Raw genomic sequence first — 9090 nt, 5'->3', positions numbered from 1 at the left:
GGGGGGGGGGGGGGGGGGGGGGGGGGGGGGGAGCCGTTAGTTGGGCAAAGGGAAAGGGGAGATGAGGGCATGGGAGAGCGAGGGACTGGGGGAGCAGGGCGTGGGGAATGGCCAGTCCTTCCAGGCCAAGAGGGCAGCCTGTGCAAAGGCCCAGAGGCAGAACCGCGTGTGAGTGGAGAGCCCCCGGTACGGGGTGGAGCGCAAAAGAAGAGGCTGGGGAGCCTGCCTGTGTTGAGGCTGAAAGCTCTTTGGGGACCAGGGCTGGGAGGGGGCGGCCGGGCAGGCAGGCGCTGATGGCCTCTCGCGTCCCAGGCCGGCAGCTGATGAGCAGCGGCAAGAACTTCTCAAGGGTGGAGGTGGGGCTGAGCTGGTCCGAGGCCCTGCGGTACTGCCGGCTGCACCACACGGACCTGGCCGATCTGCAGAGCATGAACAGCGTGCGCGGCATGAGCACCCTCTACTCGCTCACCAGCAGCGCCTAGGCGTGGATCGGCCTCTTCTTCGACGTGCGCATCCAGGGCCTGAGCTGGTCCAGCGGCTCCACCTTCACGGCCCCGGTGTGGAGCTCGCTGCCCATCTTCAAGGAGGGGGTCTGTGCCACCCTGTATTCCATCTCCATTTTCCCCAGCCTGGGGGCCGCCTCGTGCACGGCGCGGAAGCCCTTCATCTGCTACTACGGTGTGTTCCCAGTCCCATTCTCCAGAGCAAGTCGTGCGCAGGGGGGGGGGGGGGTGCGGGGGGGGGGGCGTGGGGAACATTCTCGAGTCTTTCCCGGGACAACTGACGAGTAGCCTAACCCCCTTTGCTAGAGTCCTCTCTGCAGCCTGAGGGTCTATCTCCTCTCATTCCTGAGATTCCGTCATCAGAGAGACAGGTGTAAATCAGGGTAGAGAGAAAGTAAAATCTGGAAGGTTCCACAAGTCTCCTCCTGCCAATTAGGGACTTGGGAGACGAGGAAAACGAAAGGGAGGAAAAAAGGAAAAGACAGGCTGGGGGTCCACTTGCATCTCTGCAGCAGTGAGAGCCGAATTCCGTCTCTTCCCGCTCCTCACCGAGCGCGGGGCTGGCTTTCCGTCCCCCGCCCGCGCCCGTGGCGGGGAGCGTGGAGCAGCCACTCTGCTCCTGGGAAGGAGTGAAGGGAGCCAACCCCTTCAGGCCTCCCCGAAGGAAATCCGGGGTAATCAACGCGCCTCCATCCTGCCCCCTGCTGGCCCCTCTACGCCCGGCAGCCCCTGCCGCTGACCTTGTTAGGAAGGTGCTCGGATCTCGCAGCCGGGGATGCTTATAGACCTGACGGTAATTTTCTGGTCAAAAGTACCAGTTTCTGCTTTTCTCTGTCAGCTGAAGCCCAGCCCAGCTCTTCGCCCCTCTAAGCCCTCGAATAGGGGCATGGAGCACCAACCTGATGTGTCCCCAGTTCTCCACCACACTGTGCCTGTCACAGGGCCTTGAAATGTAGCCCACAGGGGCGAGGTGTGACCTTGGGATTCCCAAGCCAGCAGAGAGATGTTCAGGGGTGGTGAATGTGCAGGGGTGGGAGTCCTCTCGAAGAAAGGGCCATGGGTGCAGGCTCTCCCCTCCTCCCTCTGTGTTTTGGGCCCCAGGGAGCCAGGTCCTGACTCCACCCACTTCTTTCCTTCTCCCCAAGCCCACCGCTGTGGCCTCTGTTGGGGAGGTGGGGGTGGTCTGCCCTGCCCCGACAGTCAGTTCTCAACACAGAGTGAGCTCCAAAAAATGCAAATCAGGTCACTCTGCTTGAACATATTCAGTAGGTCTCCTTAGCACTTAGAATCACACCCCTTCTGAGGCCAACCAGGCCTGCTTGACATTTCCGGCTTCCTCCTCATGCCGGGCCCTGGCCTCGCTGGCTGCTTTCTGCCCCTCCCATGCTCGCTGGCCCTTCCCACTCAGGGTCTTGGCCTTGGCTCTGCCCGTGGTATTCCTTCCTACCACTTTGCGAGGCTGGCTGCTTCTCATATTCTCTTCAAGAGCAAGGATCCTGCTTCTCTTATTTCTGCTCTTTTCCCAGGGCTTAGAATAGCGTCTGCCACAAAATAGGGGCACCCTCCCTCTCTCTGTATGTGTTTCTTGAATAAATGTAATAGGAATGGATGAGCCTTGAGCTAGGCTTCCCCTTCCCCAGTCTCAGCTCGGTGGCTCCTGTGCCTGCAGAGGATCCTGGGCAGCCCTCTCCCTCCCCATAACGCGTGGTCTGTTTCTCTTTTACAGACCCTGCTGTGGGTCACCGCATCTTCACGGAGCCTGCTCTCAGTCCGACCACCTTTCCAAAGCCAGGTACACACCGAGGAGCTCTGCCTTCCTTCTGACTCGTCCACCTGGACCTGCCGCGGGGTCACGCCACCTGTGTCCCCTCTGCTTCCCCGCACCTTGTCTGGCTGAGGGATCCCCTGGCTCTGCTGTCCCTAGGCTGGGCCCCATGGAGAGAATCAATCCAGTGTTACTATTCAGATTATTATTTTTTTAAAGATTTTATTTATTGATTTGAGAGAGAGAGAGAGTGCATGCATGTGTGCATGAGCAGGGGGAGGGAGAGAGAGGGAGAAGCAGACCCCCGCTGATCGTGCAGGACTCCATCCCACGACCCTGAGATCATGGATCATGACCTGAGCCGAAGTCAGAGGCTTACCCAACTGAGCCACCCAGGCACACCACCCCCTACCTTTTAAAGGTTTTATTTATTTATTTGAGAGAGAGAGTATGCAGATCATTTATTATTATTTTATTATTCAGACAAGGAGGTGACTTGCTCAAGGTCTCCAACCAGACAGTGGCATTAATGGCTGAGGCTGCATCCCAACCACCCCACTCAGTGGTTTGGGGGTGGGGGAGAGGGAGCACCTCTTCCCAGCCCAGGCCCATCCAACGGGTGAGGGGGACTTCCCTTCTGATTATTACTACCCTGAACTTCTTTTTTTTTTACTTTCTTCACATCTGGTGTAAAGAATCCATGACAAAGGAAATATAAACTCCTCACTCCATCTGCTTTGTAGAGTTGGTTTTCCGCATGCTCTGGAATGTGGAGTTGTAGAGTGAAGATGGCCCGGCTTCCAAGGCTGAATCTCGTCTTGCCGTTTAATACGGCATGAGTTTGGGCAAGTCATCACCGACCCGAGCCCCCCTTTGCCCACCTGTAAAATGAGGTTCATAACATCGACCTCTCAGGAGTATAGTGAGGATTTAAATGGATGACAAATGCCACACCATAGCTCGGGGCTGGGCAGCAGTGGTTGCTTAATAGAGGGTAGCTTTAAAAAATCGGTTTAGATAGGGAAAATTAGGGAACCATCAGGCAAATCTTGACGGGCTTAGATGAACAGGCATGTGTCAGAGAGTTTGGGAAGCCCGATTTGAATCTGAGGATGTGGCTCTCTGTTCTGCAAATAGAGGCATTTCCTTCAGCAGGGCTCCGGAATCCATCCCTCAGGATCCCACAGCACATCCTTTCCCGCCTTCCATTGTTTAGAATCAGATGTGTGGGCTTGTGATGAGACAGGACTGGCAAGGGGCAGGGCAGGTGGGGGCCGTGGGGGGTGGCCCAGGCCAGCCTCGGGCAGAGACGGGGGGTGGGCGGGTAGGGGCTGTGGGAAGCCGGCGTCCTGGGCTGTCTGAGCCCCACCAGCAGTCAGGGCCGCTGGGGACAGGCCCACTCTGCCTCCTGTCCGGCGGGTCTTCCCTCACCAGGCTCTTCTTTTCTCCCCGGCTCTCCTGATAGGAAGAATATCACATACTTTATTCTGCCTCAGCCTCCTGAGAGCAGCACCAGAGGCTCCTGGAAACCACAAAAGAGGCTGCCTCTAAACTAGGATTATCCTATCTTCCTCATCACGTCCCCACAAAGTTTAACCACCATTTAATTAAGTGCTAATTATTTGCACGCGCTGTGCGAACCCACTTGTTTACAAGGTTCTCATTTAAGCCTTTAAATTCATTCAGGTGATACTGTTCTCCCCCTTACACAGATGACGAGATGGAGACTTAGACTTCACTTACGAGGCCTTTAGCCACGAGGAGAGCTCTTCACCCCTGCTTTTCCTAAATTTCTTGCTCCCCGCGGCTGCCCTGAGAACTCATCCATTCTCCCAGGCTGGTAGTTAGTCCTGTAAAATCAGGGGTTTCATCAAACCTAACACCCAGGGCCCCGGGGGGAGGGCCTGGGCCGGACCAGAAAGCTCTGTCCCCGGGGAGCAACGAGGCCTGGGCTGTCAGAGGCCAGCACCTCAGGCCGGGGGTCTCCCTGTTCTTTGCCCGCAGCCGTGGTCCAGGTGGGCCGACAGACCTTCCTGCGATTTGCGCAGGAGGTGACGTGGCAGGCGGCCCGGAGTTACTGCCACAGGCACCACACGGACCTGGCCGACCTGCAGCTGGTGACCGACGAGGCGGGCGAGGAGGCCTTGAAGTCCATCACCAGCGAGACCGAGGCCTGGATTGGCCTCTACTTCAACGCGGCCTCCGGGGCCCTGAGCTGGTCGAGCGGCCTGGGCTCCAGCATCCCCGCCTGGCTTCAGGTGCCCGAGTTGGGGACAGGACTGTGCGCGGGGCTCCGCACCTACGCGCGCTTCTCCCCCAGAGTGTATTCGCTGGTCTGCTCTGCCCTGAAACCCTTCATCTGCTTCTCCGGTGCGTGGCAGCCCCCCCCCACCCCCGACCCTGGGCTTGCCGTGGCTAGGACGGGACGGGACATGGGTTTACTTGGCAGCAGGAGACACTGAGGTTAGACCCAAGGAAGCGCTTCTAGACTCCGAGGGTAACAGGAGCAGGCTTTGCTTTAATTCTGAGGGAGCTTTCAAGAATGGAATGGACCCTATCGAGTCTCAGGGCATTAGCCAGCAGCAGTGGCTAGTAGGTTGGGGGCGATGCAGAGATGAAAAGCATGCACTTTGGAATCAGAGTCTACCACTTGCTAGAAATAAGGTGCAAGGCATCTCTGAGCTTCTTTTTCCTCTTTTGGAAAATATATTTAACAAAATGGTATTGGCGATGCCCACCTCCAAGGATGGCTTCAGAGACTGAATGAGAATGTATATAAAGGAGCTAGTAGAGACGCGGGCAGAGTAAGCCCCCAGCACATAGTAGCTCTTGTCACTGCTGCACCGTAAGTCATGGGAACCAGGGGCCCGCCTGGTTCTTCTGGATCCTGTATATCGTATGTCCTCAGCAACAGGTGGCATCCGGCTTTGCCATTTCCTGCTTGCTTTCTTTCTTTCTCCTTCCTTCCTTTCCTTTCCTTTCCTTTCTTTCCTTTCTTTCCTTTCTTTTTTTTTTCCTCCCTCCCTCCTTCCTTTCTAGCCTTCCTAATTTTTTGCAATAGCTTTATTGAGATATAGTCCACATACCTTAAAAATCACCCCTATGAAGTGTCTGACTCAGTGGGTTTTAGTAGTTATAGGGGGGTGCAAACATCACTGCTATCTAATTTTAGGACATTTTTATCACCCCAAAAGGAACTCGTTACCCTTGAGCGGTCACTCCCCATTCTCCCCCACCCTCAGCCCCGGCAGCCGCTAATGCACTTCCTGTCTCTGTGAATTTGCCTGTTCTTGGCTGTTTCTATTCGTGTTTTGGATTTGATGAGAACTGTGATCCTTATCTGTAAAGCAGGAAGGATGGTTCCTCCCTTGCAGGGCTCCTGTGAGGATTAAAGACCCCGCAAGCCCCCTCCCGTGATTGGCACACACAGGTGCATGCAAGCGCGGAGGTGGCTGAGATGGGGGCTGCTGAGCGCCCCCCCCGGGTGAGACAGACCTGGGGGCGCTCTGTCCCATGTCAGCCCTGCCCTCACCACTCTCCCTCCTTCCTTGCAGACCCCACCATTGGGCACCGGGAGTCTGCTACTCCCTCCTCAGAAGTGACTGTGGAGCCAACGCTCAGGCCAAGTACATCCCTGTTTTCTGTTCTGTGTGGGTGCTTTGGACCTGTTTTTGGCTGGGTCCCGGGGTCCCCAGGGCCTGCACGGTGGAGAGGTCGCCTGCAGGCGGCACAAGGTCGGCCCCATGGGATCCTCCCTGAAGAGGATTTTCCAGCCCACCCCCAGCCCCCTGCGGGGCCAGCTGGGTTTGGAGAAGGGGGACTCGGTCACCATCAACCTCCTTCCTTGAACTGGGCCACTAATTTGCAGCTCCAGAGCCAGGAGGCTCCAGAGAGGCTGTGTGGCCCCCCGCACAGTGATGAGGCCCAGCCTGGGAGACTGAGGGGAAGACGCTGGGCGGTGCTCCCCAGAAGTCATCAGAGGCCTTTGAGGTTTGGCATCTAGAGAGGGAAGCTCAAGAGAGGTGCCTGTTGAATCCCTTGTGATTTCGGGCTCTTCTGGGTGGAGAGAAGATGCGGGATGAGTTGTTGGGACTATGGGGGGACATGTTGGGAATGACAGTGATTGCATTCCTATAGCATTTTTAAATTCCGGAAACATCTTCACAGCTATTACCTCATTTTGCTTCCCAAGAGTTCTGAAGCTAAGTAGGGTAATTGAGGGTAAAACACAGTTCTCCTGGCGTCGTTCCAGATCCATCCATCTGACAAAGGCATTATTGACTTTGCTGAGGACACAGAGAAGTTAGGGGATTTATATTCTGGGGACACAAAGTAAAATCAGGGGCCCCAACGCAACAGTTGGTGTTCCGTGTATAGGCACAGGCATAGTGGGGACGTAGGAGGGGAGTCCCAGCCCTGTGATGATCTGGATTTCCTGGAGGAGGTGATTCTGTACCTGTTTAGGACCACGAGGAGGAGTTAGCTCACAAAGGGGAGTGGGGGACTGATTGCAGGTGGAGTGGGGTGCTTAACGCTGAGTGGGGACACCCTGGTCCTGCAGGGGAACCCTCTGTGAGCTGCAAAGGAACGTGGCCTCACTCTGAAGGCAACAGCGCCAGGGCTGGGCCAGTGGTCAGATTTGGCTCAGAAACTGGGTGAGATCCTGTCATCTGCTTCCCATCTAAGGTCTAGCGTGGCCCCTGCCTGGCTGCCCCGGGCCCGACCGGGCGGGCAGGGCCAGGCGTGGAAGAACCGGACGGCCGCGGCAGGGCCCGGAAGCCGAGGCCGGCGCCGGCTTCCCCACTCCGCGACGCACCCGGCGGGCCCGGTTGGGGCGCACCGCTCGTCCCGCCTCGGCCGCTGGACGCCACCCGTCGGCGTCCTCGGCCCGCGGCCCCGGCCTTGGCAGGGGTCGCGGGGCGCAGGGGCCCCGTCGCGAGCCTTCGCTCCTGCCGCAGGGACCAGCGCCCGCAGCCCCGCCGAGCTCGGCCCCCGCGCCCCCGCCCCTGCGGGCCCCGCGGCTCCCCAGCCCTGGGGGACCACGGCCGCCCCGGGGACTCCTAGCCCCGCGAGGAAGAGCCCCGGCCCCTGCGGGTAACTGTGCTCACCGCCAAGCCCGCCTGGCCCCCCGGGGACCCTCTCTGTCCTGCAGGCCGGGCCCGCGGGGCCGCTCTGGCCTCCTCTTCGAGCCCTGCCCGGGTCTACGCGTCCCCGGGCGGGGGGGGGGCGTCACCCAGGGTGGGGGTGCCTCCCAGCCTTTCCCGGGAGCTCCCCGGGGACCGAAGAGAGCGCCCCGCAGCCTTCGGACGCACGCCGGGGAGCCCCCTGGGAGCTGGCCAGGGCCCGACACAGGTGCCCGCCCGCGTCGCTGCGGGTTGGGGACGCCACACCGGCCAGACCCCCAGCGCCTGGCTCCTCCTGGGGGTGACGGAGCCCTGGGCTCCACCCGCAGGCTGCAGGCCGGAGGCCGAGGGCGGGGGCTGTGTGTGTCCCAGTCCACTCTCCGGGGGACCGTGTGCCGCCAGGGCCCGTTCGCCCGCTCCTCCTCGCCGGTAATAATTTAGGGTGGGGGGTCTCAGGGAGAAGTCCTGGGTTTTGGCTGTAGGAGGCTGACGGCCAAGGGTTGGAATGTTGACTCTCCCATCTACCGTGTGGCTGTAGGCAAGTTTCCTAACTTCTCAGAACTTCGTTTTCCTCATTTTTAAAGCCAAGAAAAATACCAGTGTCATGAAGTGCCTTCCAGTGCCCGGCACGTGGCAGACCCTCAATTATCGGCAGTAACTACCATTCTCATCTCAGTTCACTAGTGAAATGTTTACTGACTCATTCCATCTCCTGCCTGTGTCCCTACTCAGTAGACAGGGCTGGCCTCATTCTCGTTTTACTAATTATAAATGATTATGAATGATCAGATTATGAATTATTGAGACTGAGGAGTCTCATAGGGCAGGGGCTGTCTTACGCCTCTTTGTATCTTTCCCAGGCCTTGAATAGTGATTTACACGTTGGTGGATGATTTCATTCAACAATCACTTCCCGAGGACTGGGTGTGAACAAGGCACTGAACTGTGGGTACCACCATGAGCAGGGCCCGGTTCCTGTTTTTAATAGAGCTTGGTCTAATCAGGGACAACAGTTCGCTAAGGGCTGAGCCAGAGGTGTGACCCGAGGGCCCCTGTTCACTCTGCCTGGGAAGGTGGTGGCTGTCGGATGAAAGCTAACGGAGGATTTCAGGCAGCAAACACTAGCACATTCTTCCTGGCGGAGGGAACAGCATGGGCAAAGGCAAGTAGATGAGACAGCGTGTGGTTTGCGGATGACGAGCAGTCTGATGTGGCCAGAGTGGAGGCCACGTATTTGGGAAGGGAGTGGGGCAGGGGGAGAGGGAAAGAGGGGTAGAGTCTGAAGGACGGGACCCTGCAGTCCACAGAGGTGTCAGAGGCATCGAGCGAGCCAGCAAAAGGCTCAGCACTGTAGTTCACACCCGGACGAGGCGCGAATCAGGGTCTGAAAGGAAAAAGGCACGGTTCAGCATCATCCGTGGGACACACTCACACCACCACCGAGAGAAAACCACCACCCATGCTTGGAAGAAAATGCTGGAAGGAAATGTGTAAAAACCTTAACAGTGGTTACGTTCAGGTGATGAGACCATGAGTGTTCTCTGGTTCCGTGTTTCTGGATTTTAAGGACAGTGCTTTGGGTGGGGAGAGAGGGGGGCATTTGGAGAGGAGAGGCAGGAAGGGCACGTGGGGGCAAAGGCTGTTGCACCCACTGGGACGAGGGACTGAGGCCAGGGGTAGGCTGGCAGCGTGAGGAGGG

The sequence above is a fragment of the Phoca vitulina genome, unplaced genomic scaffold (assembly GCF_004348235.1).
Source record: "Phoca vitulina isolate PV1807 unplaced genomic scaffold, GSC_HSeal_1.0 scaffold73, whole genome shotgun sequence".
Taxonomy (NCBI): Eukaryota; Metazoa; Chordata; class Mammalia; order Carnivora; family Phocidae; genus Phoca; species Phoca vitulina.
Note: the sequence above shows the minus strand (reverse complement) of the source record.